This window comes from Suncus etruscus, chromosome 15 (assembly GCF_024139225.1).
Source record: "Suncus etruscus isolate mSunEtr1 chromosome 15, mSunEtr1.pri.cur, whole genome shotgun sequence".
Classification (NCBI taxonomy): Eukaryota; Metazoa; Chordata; class Mammalia; order Eulipotyphla; family Soricidae; genus Suncus; species Suncus etruscus.
The window spans coordinates 59,620,021-59,635,294 of record NC_064862.1 but is presented as its reverse complement, the minus strand read 5'-3'; the positions used below and the strand labels follow the sequence as shown (position 1 = coordinate 59,635,294).

The 15,274-nt window shown below is 45.4% G+C and overlaps 1 protein-coding gene and 1 pseudogene across 1 annotated transcript in view; one reads left to right on the top strand and one right to left on the bottom strand.

Annotated features, from left to right (window-relative positions):
• The window catches only part of ZNF689 (zinc finger protein 689), a 150,872-nt gene that overhangs the window by 82,660 nt on the left and 52,938 nt on the right, over positions 1–15,274 (bottom strand). The gene's annotated exons all lie outside the window — the stretch shown is intronic.
• Positions 3,674–13,445, top strand: LOC126031334 (allograft inflammatory factor 1-like; annotated as a pseudogene).

The following is a 15,274-nucleotide window of genomic DNA, read 5'->3' as shown; positions in this document are numbered from 1 at the left end:
GGCACTTTTACACAGCTTATAGAACAATAATATGGTAGGTATAGAGGGGCCAGAGAGATAGCATAAAGATAAGGCATTTGCCTTGCATGCAGAAAGACGGTGCTTTGAATCCCAGCATACCATATGCTGGGAGCGATTTTGAGCATAGAGCCAGGTAACCTCTGAGTGCTGCCAGGTGTAACCCAAAAACCAAATAATAATTGGTATAGAGATCAGACCTTCAAAATCTCTGAAAACCTGTCAATTGTCAGTTCTAGTCCTACAGTTTTCATTTTTGTAACTATATGCTTAAAAGTATTTTGAGGGCTAGATAACTAGCTCAATGGACTGAGTCCATATTGCACCATAAGGGCAGAGTTCAATTCCTGGTATCCATCGCATAGTCCCCTAAACATCTCCAGGTATGGCCCAAACTCTTCCCCGAAAAGTTGTTGTGTTTTGTTTTTTTTTTCAAATTGATGTAAACTGTATTATTTTGCAATTACCTTTTATACCTAAGATATTTTTTGTTTGTTTGTTTTAGGATCAAGCCGGGCAGGTTTGGGGGACCATATGGGATACTGAGTTCAAACTGGGTTGGCTGCGTGCAAGGCAAATGCCCTACCAGCTGTGCTATTCCTCCTGCCCTAAGACTTTTTGTTTTGTTTTTGTTCTTTTGGTCACACCCGGCTACGGTGCTCAGTAGTTAATCCCAACTCTACGCTCAGAAGTTGCTCCTGGTAGGCTCGGAGGACCATATGGGATGATACTGGGATTCGAACCAGGGTCCGTCCTGTATTGGCTGCATGCAAGGCAAACACCCTACCGCTGCGCTATTGCTCCAGCAATAAAAAAATAAGATTTTTTTTTTTTTTTTGGATCACACCCAACAGTGCTCAGAGGTCATTCCTGGCTCCTCACTCAGAAATTGCTCCTGGCAGGCTCAGGGGACCATATGGGATGCCAGGGTTCGAACCACCGTCCTTCTGCATAAAAGGCAAACGCCTTACCTCCATGCTATCTCTCGGCCCCTTAAAAATAAGATAGATTTAATGTAATTTTTTTAAAAACTTGATTGATTGGTTGTTTTTGGGCCAACCCAGCAGTGCTCGGGGTTACTCCTGGCTCTGCACCCAGAAATTACCCCTGGCAGACTGGGGGACCAAATGGGATACTGGAAGTTGAACCCGGTCCATCCCAGGTCAGCCACATGCAAGGCAAATCCCCTACTGCTGTACTATCTCTCCAACTCCTTTATGTAATTATTAAAACAGTAACTTGAACTAGAGAGGCTGTCACCTCTGCTCATCTCTCCCCTAGCTACCAAGGATTGACTTGTTTCAAGTGTACTTGTAGCCTGATGAGAGAAAAATGCTTCCAAAACATTTGCTTCCACTACTTGAACTAATACTTGCAGGTTAAGCTCAATCTTCTGTTATAGAAGTGACCAGAAAGAGAAACTTAGCTTAAAATAAACAAGATTTCACTTGGCTACTCTTTTTTTTTTTCTTTCTTTTTGGGCCACATCCGTTGATGCTCAGGGGTTACTCGTGGCTCAGCGCTCAGAAATCACTCCTTACTTGGAGGACCATATAGGGGACCCCGGATGATCGAACCATGGTCCATCCTAGGTTAGTGCCTGAAACACCCTACCGCTTGCGCCACTACTCCGGCCTCACTTGGGTACTCTTGAAAAATCCCATTATCTCTTGAACTAGTTCAGTGTAGTTAGTGGTAGAGTACTTGTTTTGCATATATGAGATCCTAGATTAAGTTCCCCTCCCCACACGCCCATCCCAACACTGCTAAGAAAACTGTTACTGACAGGACTTAATCTTGAGCACAGAGCCAGAAATAGCTCCTGAGCACTGTTTGGTATGACATGGCCCCTCCCTCATGTAATCTATTGATACTGTACCTGCTTTCCTTATTACTATTCCTTGAGATAGGGCACAATTTTTTTTTTTTTTTTTGGTTTTTGGTTTTTTGGGGTCACACGGCTGCGCTCAGGGGTTATTCCTGGCTCTACGCTCAGAAATCACTTCTGGCAGGCTCGGAGGACCATATGGGATGCTGGGATTCAAACCACTATCCTTCTGCATGCAAGGCAAATGCCTTACCTTCATGCTATCTCTCCGGCCCCAAGATAGGGCACAATCTCTTGAGGTTATTATCTAACTGTTGCCCAAGAGGGGGTCATTGCCACTAATCACACCTGGCTGCTGTAAGCACTTGGCTGAATCTCCAGATAAGATACCCAACTTCACAAGCACTCAACTATCCTTAGTACGAACTAGATCTGATGTGTCCTTGCCCCCATTACCGGCATTCAAATTAGAAACTTCCCTCATTCCTCACTTGAATACCTTTTATTTTTTTTATTTATTGAAATCCTTTTATTAAATACCTCACTGAAATACCTTTTATTCTTAAAACAAACTGCTAGTTCATCACATCAGATATACAACCCCAGCTTTCCTGACTTGAGACAGGGACAACATGCCCAAACTGGGAGGAAAGGGTAAAGCTGTCTTAGTAGTCCTCCATCTCTGCTTCATTGATCCAGCCTCTCCTGTCTCCACCTAACTCAGACAGTGGAGAATCTGAGGGACTGTACATTGAAGAAAACCAAACTTAAATGAATCATCATGAGACTACTCTTTGGAAATCATTTTTTGGCAAAGAGACTGTGTGAGGAGGGGTTGGACAACTGGACCACCCACAGTGGGTCTTGGTGTGGATCTGGATCTGTGCTCAAGGAACCATGCAGCACCAGTGATCAAACCTGGGCCTCTGGGTGTGCTCAGCAAGTTGAACTATTTTCCCAACCCTGAAAATGTGAAAGAATCAGCATAAAATCTTAAGCAGCAGGCTTAACTTTTTTTTTTTTTTTTTTTGGTTTTTGAGCCACACCCATTTGATGCTCAGGGGTTACTCCTGGCTGTGCTCAGAAATCGCCCCTGGCTTGGGACCATATGGGACGCCGGGGGATCGAACCACAGTCCATCCTACACTAGCGTATGCAAGGCAGACAACTTACCTCTAGCGCCACCTTCTCGGCCCCATAATTTCTTTTATTTTCTACCCACACCCGGTAATGCTCAGGGGTTACTTCTGGGTTTGTATTCATGATCATTCCTAATGGTACTCGGGACCATATAGAGTCTGGGGATTGGACTCATGTCGGTCACATGCAAGGCAAACACCCTACTTGCTGTACTAAGCTCCAGCCCTAACATACTATTTTAGTATCATAGGTTCTGTGTAATTTTTTTTTTTTTTTTGCTTTGCTTTGCTTTTGTTTTGGGGTTGATTTTTTGGTTTGTTTTCATTTGGTTTTTGCTACAGCCATATACACAGGTGCTTGGGCTATATGAAGTACTGAGGATCCAACCCTAGTCAGCCATATGCATGGTAAAAATAAATTAATAATTTATTATTATGCACAGGGGCTGGAGCAATAGGATAACGGATAGTGCATTTGCCTTGGACATCACTAACTTGGGTTCAATCCCTGGCATTCCATATGGTCCCCTAAGCACTGCCAGGAGTAAAGATTTCTGAGTGTAGAGCCAGGAATAACTCTTGAGCGCCACTGGGTGTGGCTCAAAAACAAAAGAAAAGCAGCTAGTGATACTCCTCAATTCAGAAACTAAGATTATTAGAGTTTGATTAAGAAGATTGTGAGCTGGGGATGGAAGAGGAAAAAAAAGATGTGGGCTGGGGCTGTAACAAGTACGTAAGTAGGTAGGGTACTTGCCTTGCACACTACTGGGTTTGATCTCTACATCCCCATATGGCCCTATGAGCCTGTCAGGAATAAGCCCTGAAAAACAACCTTAAAAAAAAAGTGTGCCAGAGTGATAGCAAGGTGAATAGGGCATTTGTCTTGCACGCGGCCAATCTGAGTTTGATACTAAGCATCCCATATGGTCCCCCGTGCCTGCCAGGAGCAATTTCTGAGCACAGAGCCAGGAGTAACCCCTGAGTGCCACCAGTTATGACCCCAAAACAAACTAAAGACCATCAAAAATAAACATCACAACTGTCAAAAGGATCTTAAGGAAACAAATAGAAAATGTTAGGTAAAAACCTTTTTTTGAGGGGAAGCATATCCAGTGATGCTCAGGGATTACTCATGGCTTTGCTCTCAGGAATTAAGTTGGGCATTGCTTGAGGGGACCATGTGAGATGCTGAGATTGAACCCAGGTTGGCTGCATATAACTCAAGCATGCCACTTGTTCTATTGCTCCTGCCTCAAGAATAAGAAAGTTGTAATAATGTATGGACTTAAATAAATAATAATGTACTATAGCAGGGCAGAAATAACTAAACTGGCTAAGCACATGCTTTGCATGCAAGGAGCCATTTTTATTTATTTATTTATTTTGGTTTTTGGGCCACACCCAGTAGCACTTGGGTTACTCCTTTGCTCTTTGCTCAGAAATCGCTCCTGGCAGGCTCGGGGGACCATATGGGATGCCGGGATTTGAACCACCATCCTTCTGCATGCAAGGCAGAGCCCTACCTCCATGCCATCTCTCTGGCCCCAAGAGAACTAGATTTGATCACTCATAGTTCCCCCAATACCAGCAGGATTAACCCCCAAACACTGAAAGAGTACTCACTGAGCACTTCTAGAGGAAGTGGTCCAAGAATAACAAATAAGTGAATTCATTGGAAAAAAATGGTTTGGTCTGTCTTGGAGTTACACAAGCGGTGCTCAGGTTTACTTCTGGCTCTGTACTTAGGAATTACTCCTGGAGGACCCGGAATCAAATCTGGGTTGGCTGCATGCAAGGCAAGTGTTGTACTATCTCTCTAGCCCCATAAACATTTTTTTAAACAGGGCTTATTCCTGGCATGCTCGGGGGACCATAATGGGATGCTCGAGATCAAACCCGGGTTGGCAATATGCAAGGCATGCACCCTACCCACTATCCTATCAACCCAGCCCTGTTTTTTTTTTTTTGGGGGGGGGGTCACACCCGGCAGTGCTCGGGTCACTCCTGGCTCTACGCTCAGAAATAGCTCCTGGCAGGCTCGGGGGACCATATGGGATGCCAGGATTTGAACCACTGTCCTGCATGCAAAGCAAATGCCCTACCTCCATGCTATCTCTCCTTTTTATGATCATGACAGGTTTGAGGCATTTGCCAGGTAGCTTATAAGATATCCTCTGTGGGCTAAGGAGGTGGCTCAATGGAGGAGCCTGCATGTGAAGAACATGGGTTCATAGACTGGCATGAAAAGCCCTTATTTGAAAGTAGGTAAGTATTGTTCATTGTTTTAGGGTCATTCCTGAGTGCCATGAACCTGGGCCCTGTGCTTCAGCCCTTTGCACTATCTCCCTGGCTCAGTGTTAATATTAAACTAGAACTATGGATTTGGGAAGAAAGCATAGGTAAAGTGCTGTTTCCATATGTCATAGGAAGAATACATGCTAAAGACTTTCAGGATTTGAACTTTGATTATCTACCTGAGGTCATGTTTGTCCATTTCCACTGCAAAATTACTTTCACTTTTTTTCATGTTGTTTTTTTGGTTTGTTTTGGGGCCACCGGGCTTACTCCTGGCAGGCTCTGGGGAACATATGCGGTGTCTGGGAACAAACACAGGTAGGCCATATGCAAGGCAAGGAGCCTCCCTGCTATACTATCTCAACTGCTCCTACATACTGAGCTTTTTTAGAAGTAAATTACAATGCATAGCCACACTACAAGAATTGAGAAAGTTAGGGGCCGGAGAGATAGCATGGAGGTAAGGTGTTTGCCTTTCATGCAGGAGGTCATTGGTTCGAATCCCGGCGCCCCATATGGTCCCCCGTGCCTTCCAGGAGCAATCTCTGAGCCTGGAGCCAGGAATAACCCCTGAGCACTGCCGGGTGTGACCCAAAAACCAAAAAAAAAAAAAAACAATTATTGGGGGCCGGGCGGTGGCGCTGGAGGTAAGGTGCCTGCCTTACCTGCGCTAGCCTAGGAGACGGACCGCGGTTCGATCCCCCGGCGTCCCATATGGTCCCCCAAGCCAGGAGCGACTTCTGAGCGCATAGCCAGGAGTAACCCCTGAGCGTTACCGGGTGTGGCCCAAAAACCAAAAAAAAAAAAAAAAAAAGAATTGAGAAAGTTTACTTTTTGTTGTTGTTGTTGTTGTTTTGCTTTTTGGGTCACACCCAGCAGTGTTCAGGGGTTACTCCTGGCTCTACGCTCAGAAATCGCTCCTGGCAGGCTCAGGGGACCATGTGGGATCTCTCCAGCCTGCCAATGAATTTTTAAAATTAAAAATGTTGGGCCGAGAGATAGCATGGAGGTAGTGAGTTTGCCTTGCATGCAGAAGGACAGTGATTCGAATCCCGGCATCCCATATGGTCCCCTGAGCCTGCCAGGAGCGATTTCTGAGCGTAGAGCCAGGAATAACCCCGGAGCACTGGCCGGTGTGACCCAAAAACAAAAAAATTTTTAAATGTTATTTTGAAGTACAATGATTAACAGTACTGGTTTTGTATCTTGAGACGGATCACCTGGCAGTGTTCAGGGCTTTTTCCTGACTCTGTTCTTAGGCATCATTCCTGGCGGTGCTTGGGGGACCCATTCTGGGGTGCTGAGGATCAAAACTAGGTCAGCTGTGAGCAAGGCAAGTATCCTACCCATTGTACTCTCTTGCCAGCCCTATTTTACAAACACTATTAATGATAGTTTTATGCCTATATTGCTTTAACACCACACTTAGCACCAGAGTGTCCTCCACTAATAGCCCAAAGAGCCCTCCCTGTGCATCCTTGCTCCATCAGATAAGCTCAGCTCTGTAGGCACACTCTCCAGTTCAGTGGCTATCTGTTGCTCCCTTTACTATGATCCTTATTTTTCAGAAATTCTGCTTTTTAATTTTTTTAATTAAAATAAATATTTTGAATTTACTTTTTGTTCAATTTCCAACTGTTTGACATTCCCACCCCACCTCCATCTGCTTGTGATTAATTTCTATGTCCAGTATATTCTGGCTTGAGAAGATAAATTATATAATTTCTATCTTTTTGATTTTATGAAGAGCCGTTTTGAGACCCACATGACCTGCATGTATTTTACCTTGGAGAATGTCCTCCACGCACTGAAGAATGTGCACTCTGGGGCTGAAGCAATAGCACAGTGGTAGGACGTTCGCCTTGCATGTGGCCCACACGGGACTGACAGTGGTTCAATTCCAGCATCCCATATGGTCCCCTGAGCCTGCCTGGGGCGAGTTCTGAGTGCAGAGCCAGGAGTAACCCCTGAGCTTTGCCAGGTGTGACCCCCCAAAAAAATGAGCACTCAGCTTTTGGGGGATGAAGGGCATTATATATGTCTGCTAGGCTCATTTCTTCCATTTACTTCAAGACCAGTCTTTCCTTGTTGGGTTTGTTTTTATTTTGTTCGTGTTTTTTTTTGTCTAATTGATCTCTCTAGTATGATAGAGGAATATTAAAGTTCCCTACTATTATTATTTTGCATTTGCCTTTACCCATTGTACTAAATTTCAGGCCCCTAAAATCTACTATCATGGTATTATTAATATTTTCCTTTATGTCTATTAGCTGTGATATTATTGAGATAAGGAAATATATTGTAAATACTTTGTGGAAGTTATGTGTAATTTGTGCAATTTTCTTGTACAAATATAAATAATACAATAAAGAAGTGCCTGCTTTTTATTGTTTATTTTGTTTTGGGGGGCCCCACACCTAATAGTGCTTAGAATTTACTCCTGGCTCTGCTCAGGTATCCCTCCAGGTAGTACTCAGGGGATTGAATCTTACTATGTAGTGCCAGGGATTGAACCTGGCTTGGCTGCATGCAAAGCCAGAGCCCTCTCCACTATCTTTGTGACAGTGACTGAGTTTTAGTATACCCTTTTGTATCACTGTTTGTTTTGTTTTGGTGTTTTTGTTTTGTTTTGTTTCTTGGGCCATACCCAGCGGCGCTCAGGGGTTACTCCTGGCTGTCTGCTCAGAAATAACTCCTGGCAGGCTCAGGGGACTATATAGGACACTGGAATTCGAACCAACCACCTTAGGTCCTGGGTCGGCTGCTTGCAAGGCAAACATTGCTGTGCTATCTCTCCGGCCCCTGTATCACTGTTTTTGTTTTGTTTTGTTTTGTTTTTTAAGTATCATAGACCTTTATTTTCTTTCAGTCGTATCACTGTTTTTTATCTCGTATCACTTCTAGTCTCTTAGGCATCTATTATCTAGCTTTAAATTATTAAAAGAAGGGGCCAGAGAAATAGTATGGAGGTAAGGCATTTGCCTTGCATGCAGAAGGACTTGGTTCGAATCCTGGCATCCCATATGGTCCCCTAAGGCTGCCAGGAGCGATTTCTGAGTGTAGAGCCAGGAGTAACCCCTGAGTGCTGCTGGGTATGACTCAAAAAAAAAAAATGCTTAAAAGAAAGCTGTATGGGTCCAGAGAGATAGCATGGAGGTAAGGCGTTTGCCTAGCATGCAGAAGGATGGTGGTTTGAGTCCTGGCACCCCATGTGGTCCCCGGAGCCTGCCAGGAGCAATTTCTGAGCATAGAGCCAGGAGTAACCCCTGAGCACTGCCGGGTGTGACCCACAAACAAACAAAAAGAAAAGAAAGCTATATAATGTTATAGACCAATGTTACTTCAATTAAAAAGTTTTTCGGGGCCCGGAGAGATAGCACAGCGGCGTTTGCCTTGCAAGCAGCCGATCCAGGACCAAAGGTGGTTGGTTCGAATCCCGGTGTCCCATATGGTCCCCCGTGCCTGCCAGGAGCTATTTCTGAGCAGACAGCCAGGAGTAACCCCTGAGCAACGCCGGGTGTGTCCCCAAAAAACCAAAAAAAAAAAAAAAAAGATTTTCAATTCATGGGGTTTGAGCGGTGGCTCGGTGGTAGGGTGTTTGCCTTTCACATGACTGACCCAGAACAAACTGCAGTTTGATCCCCCGGCATCCCATATGGTCCACCGAGTCAGGAGCAATTTCTGAATGCGTAGCCAGGAGTAACCCCTGAGCATTACCAGGTGTGGCCCAAAAACAAAAACAAAACAAAACAATTTTTTGGTTTTTGGGTCACACCCAGTAGCGCTCAGGGTTTACTCCCGGCTTCTACGCTCAGAAATCGCTCCTGGCAGGCTTGGGACCATATGGGATGCCGGGATTTGAACCACTGTCCTTCTGTATGCAAGGCAAATGCCTTACCTCCATGTTATCTCTCTGGCCCCAAAACAAAAAAGTTTTTTTGTTTTGTTTTTTTTTTTTGTTTTTTTTTAGGGGGGCCACACCCACTTGGTGCTCAGGGGTTACTCCTGGCTAAGCGCTCAGAAATTGCCCCTGGCGGGCTCCCTGTGTGTGACACCAGGCGGGGAAAATCCACGAAAGTACACCGGCCCAGTGGGGCCCAAATGTGAAAAACTGTGAGTGTGACCTGTATATGTCTGTCTACTGTCCTCTTGCGTGAAACTCTTGCGAGTGGGGCAAAAAGAGGCTCCAGCGGAGCATAGCCGCTCCGCTTCGCTACGCGGCCGTGCGCTCTTTCTAAGGAAAGAACACCATTGCAACAAGAAGGAAAAATCACACTAAGAACGGCGCTATATCACAGAAGCAAACATTTCTCTCCGGACTGTCTTCTCTGTTGCATGCTCGGGCCTAAGATTTGACCCAGTGTGAGGCTTCATCCACGGAGGACTCCCCTCCCTTAGAGGCAAGTCAGCCCATCCAGAAAGGGAGGAGCCAGAGGAGTGTGCTGCCTGCATCATATAGACAATGAATACCACCACAACACGTAGAAAAACCCACAATACAAGTGTGACAATGGGGAAACAATGCAGGCCAGCATCAGACATAGAGAATGAAGATGACAATTCTGAGGACCAGATTATGACCAACCAACTAATCAACCTCTCAGATAAGGACTTTAGACTAGCAATATGGAAGATGCTCAAAGAACTCCAAGAAACCATGGATTGAGTTGAACAGAACACTAATAAGAACCAAGAAAATATGAAGACAGAAATCACAAAACTCCAAACTGAAATAACATGTCAACTAACAGGACTGAAAAAGTCAGTAAACGAAGTGAATGACAAAATGGATAAGCTCTGGGACAGGGTATCAGAAGCTGAGAATAGACTTAGTGCTGTGGAAGATGAGATACATAACAATTCCATACAGGGGGCCGGGCGGTGGCGCTAAAGGTAAGGTGCCTGCCTTGCCTGCACTAGCCTCGGACGGACCGCGGTTCGATCCCCCGGCGTCCCATATGGTCCCCCAAGCCAGGAGCGACTTCTGAGCGCATAGCCAGGAGTAACCCCTGAGCGTCACCGGGTGTGGCCCAAAAACCAAAAAAAAAAAAAAAGAACAATTCCATACAGCAGGAGAGATTGGAGAAATTGCCCCTGGCTTGGGGGGACCATATGGGATGCTGGGGGATCGAACCACGGTCCTTCCTTGGCTAGCGCTTGCAAGGCAGACACCTTGCCTCTAGCGCCACCTACCCGGCCCGACAAAAAAGTTTTTAAATTCGAGGCTGGAGTGATAACATAGCAGTAGGGTGTTTGCCAAAATAAATAAAATTAAGTAAATGTCTCATAAATTATTTCAACTGTAGAATTATATTTCTTCTGGGGCTGGAGAGATAGTACAGCGGTAGGGTGTTTGCCTTGCAAGCAGCCCATTCAGGATGAACTGTGGTTCGAATCCCGGCATCCCTATGGTCCCCCGAGTCTGTCAGGAGCCATTTTTGAGTGCAGAGCCAGGAGTACTGCACCGGGTGTGACCCAAAAACCAAAATAAAACTTACTTACAGCTTTCTTTTATCTGGGGGGGCACTCAGTGGCACTCAGGAGTTACTGCTGGCTCTGTGCTCAGAAATTGCTCCTGGCAGGCTCCGGGGGACCATATGGGATGCCGGAAATCAAACCAGGTCCATCCTGGTCAGCCACATGCAAGGCAAACGCCCTGCCACTGTGCTCTCTCTCCAGCCCCAAATTATATTGTTTTGGGGGGAGACACCTGGTGACGCTCAGGGGTTACTCCTGGCTATGCACTCAGAAATTGCTCCTGACTTGGGGGACTATATGGACGCCGGGGATCGAACCATGGTCCATCCTAGGCAGGCGTGCATAAGGCCCCTACAATTAATACTTTGAAACTCTTCCAGGAATGACACCTGAATACAGAGTTCCTGAGCACCACTAGGTGTGGTCCAAATCCCCCTCAAAAAAAAAAAAAAAAAAAAAAAAAGACGGAATTGCTGAGTGGAAAAGGTAGAATTTGTGAATCAAAGAATATTTGTTTTCAGAGGAGATGATACAGGAATTCGGTGCATATCTTGTACGCACTTGTGCAGGTTTGATTTTGCTACCACATGGCCCTGTGAGCAACTTTAAGTGTGACTTTGTGATAGATCCCTGCCTGGCACAGCAAGACTTGACAGCACTGCACCCTCAGGCCCTGGCATTGAACACCAGCCTGGTTGGCCAAATAACACTTAAAGTCATCTAGGGCCCCTGAGCACTGCTTGGGAGAATCCCAACTACCAACTCCTCCACCACTCCCCAAATAGAGAGTTTGTGATTTTATTTTTTTTATTTTTTTATTTTTGGGTCATGCCCGGCAACCCTCAGGGGTTACTTCTGGCTCTACGCTCAGAAATCACTCCTGGCAGGCTCGAGGGATCATATAGGACACTGGGATTCGAACCACGGACCTTCTGCATGCAAGGCAAAATGCCTTCCCTCCATGCTATCTCTTCAGCCCCTGTGATTTTATTTTTTAAAGTAGTTTATTTATTTATTTATCTATTTATTTATTGGTTTTGGGCCACACCCATTGATGCTCTGGGGTTACTCCTGACTCTGTGCTTAGAAATTGCTGCTGGCAAGCTCAGGAGACCATATGGGATACCGGGAATCAAACTGAGTCTGTCCTGGGTCAGCTACATGCAAGGCAAACATCCCTCCACTGTGCTATCTCTCTGGCCCCCGAGTTTGTGATTTTAAAATGTAGGTGCTGCTAAGTGGTCCACTACAAGCCTTTCACCTATTTGTACTCTCACCTACAGAATAAGGCTTTTTTTTTTTTTATCTTTGCTAATTTGATAAGTGGAAAATGGTGACTCATGGTAGCTTTAATTTGCCTTTTTGTTTTGTTTGTTTTGTGGCCATACCCAGTAATGCTCTGGTCCCACTCAAGATTCAGTGTTCCAGGGTCAATCCTGGCAGAGCTCCGAGATTCTGACAATCAAATTAAGCCCAGCCACATGCAAGGCAAGTTTAAGTGTGGGGTATTCCTCTCTAATATTGAGTATATAGAGGCCAGAACGATATTATATGGGTTAAGGCACTCATCTTGCATATGTCTGATCAGTCTCATAACTTGTTCCATAGGAGGCCCCCCAAGCACCACTATGAATGATACCTAAGCACAAAGTTAGAGAAAGCCCTTAGCACCTGTCAGGTGTGCCCCCCCCAATATTGAATTATGACGAGAATGATGTACATCAAGAATACAGGGGGCTGAAGAGATAGCACAGAGGTAGGGCGTTTGCCTTGCATGCAGAAGGATGGTGGTTCGAGTTCTAGCATTCCAGGACTGATGGTGGTTCGATTCCCAGCATCTAATATCATATGGTCTCCTGAGCCTGCCAAGGGCAATTTCTGAGGGCAGAGCCAGGAGTATGACCCAAAAACCAAAAATAAATAAGTAAATAATTTTTGTTGTAACCACAGTGATTAAATAAAGATATTATAAATAAATAAAAATAATTTTGTGGGCCAGAGCCATAGTACAGTGGATGTGATACTGGCCTTGCCCATGAACAATCAGGGTTTGATCCCCATCATCACCCTGAGTGCAGCAGAGCCAGGAGTAAGCCCTGAACACAAGGGGGTATGACCTCAAAACACTAAATAAAAATGAAATTTAGAAGACACGAAGATTATCATTTGGCTTTAGGGAAGGTCTCATTTCTTTTTTAAAAAACAAAGAACCTGGAAATATTACCCCTACCCCAACTTTTTGCCTAACTCATCTGAATGAAAAATACATGGAGGGGCCGGAGAGATAGCACGGAGGTAAGGTGTTTGCCTTTCATATAGAAGGTCAGTGGTTTGAATCTCAGCATCCCATATGGTCTCCTGAGCCTGCCAGGAGCGATTTCTGAGCATAGAGCCAGGAGTTTGACCTGAATGGAAATGGAGATATTGATATCATGTCCTGAAGCAAATGCTGGAGAAACTTGGGGTTCCCTAGACTCACCTGGAGCTAAAAAAAAAAAAAAAAAAAAGCTCATTAAGGAGGTGTCAGATGACTCTGGAGAGACTTTCAGCTACTCTGACTTTCTCAGTATGATGCTGGGCAAGAGATCTGCCATTCTGAAAATGATCCTGATGTATGAGGAGAAAACTAGAGAACAGGAGAAACAGTGGTTCCTCCAGCCACAAAAGCAATCACGGAACTGCCCTGATTTGTCAAAGAAAGTGAGATTGAAGGTGACGCTAAGGACATCAACATGGAAAAAGATGGCAATACTGTAAGACAGAATAAAACTAAATTAAATAAATCCTTCCCTTTCATCAGAAAAAAATTTAGAAGACACAATTGAGGGGTTGGGTCACACCCAACAGTACTGGGGGATATCAAACACCAAGGCACAAAGATAAAAAGGGTGAGCATCTAAACAATGAAAACTTTAAAATGGGCAGAATGTAACATTAATTTGAATCCCTGCTTCACTGGCTATATTTGTTTTGTGTTTTTTTTTTTTTTTTTTTTTTGGTTTTTGGGCCACACCCAGTAACGCTCAGGGGTTACTCCTGGCTATGTGCTCAGAAGTTGCTCCTGGCTTGGGGGACCATATGGGACACCGGGGGATCGAACCGCGGTCCGTCCAAGGTTAGCGCAGGCAAGGCAGGCACCTTACCTTTAGCGCCACCGCCCGGCCCCTTGTTTTGTGTTTTTTAGCTAGTTATATCTTCTCTCAAAAATGGATGGGAAGGACGGGGTGATAGCACAACAAGTAGGGCAACAAGAAGAGCATTTGCCTTACACACAGCCAACCCGGGTTTGATCCCTGGCATCCCATAAGGTCCACGGAGCCCGCCAAGAGCGATTCCTGAGAGCAGAGCCTGGAGTAACCCCTGAGCGATGCCGGGTGTGACCCAAAAAACAAGGAAGCCAGATAACAACAAAATAAATAAACAAATAAAAAGGGCAAGGCCTTAGACCTCACAAAACTGAGTATGGAAACTAGCAAGAGCTGGAGTGATAGCACAGCGGTAGGGTGTTTGCCTGCAAGCAGCCAGCCCAGGACAGGCCCGGGTTCAATCCCCAGCATATATGTTCCCTGGAGCCTGCCATGAGTGATTTCATTTTTAAACATTTTTTGTGGGTTTTTTTTTGGGGGGTGGGGCACACCCGGTGATGCTCAGGGGTTACTCCTGGCTTGGGGGACCATACGGGACGCAGGGGGACCGATCCGAACCACAATCCTAGGTCAGCGCATGCAAGGTAAATGCCCTACTGTTTGCACCACTGCTCCCGCCTCACCTGGAGTGATCCTTAAGCGCAGCCAGGTGTGACACCACCCCCGTCCCCAAATAAAGCTGTAGCAAAAGAAAAAGAAGCTTTACACTGAGGGAAATACTAATAGGTAACTCAGTCAGACTCCTATGGGGTCAGAAGAATGAGAGACTGTCTCCCTAACTCCAGCATCCTAGGCCTTCCCAAGCCCTACAGAACTGGCCAGGAGTCTGTCAATCTTGTGAACTATGCAAAGAGATGTTGGCATGTCATTAACAAGGCAATGAAGTGTAGGAAATGGGAGAAGGTGCCGGAAAACTGATAAACACACAGTCTACTTGTCAATAAACTTTTTTTTTTTTTTTGGTTTCTGGGCCACACCCGGCAGTGCTCAGGGATTACTCTTGGCTTTCTGCTCAGAAATAGCTCCTGGCAGGCACGGGGGACCATATGGGACACCGGGATTCGAACCAACCACCTTTGGTCCTGGATCGGCTGCTTGCAAGGCAAACGCCGCTGTGCTATCTCTCCGGGCCCAGTCAATAAACATTTTTTTATTATTTTTTTAAATTTTGCTTTGTCTTCTTTGGTGGTACCAGAAACAGAGCCCAGAGTTTGCCCATCAAGGCAGGTGCACATTTGCCTACCACCATCCCTGGCTCCTTTCAATAAACATTTCTCAAGACCTGCTGGGAATCCCCTGTGGGAATGTGTGTGACCTGGGGCCTCACTGTCTCATGGGGAAGAAAAGTGGAGTGAGGATGCTGATTTCAG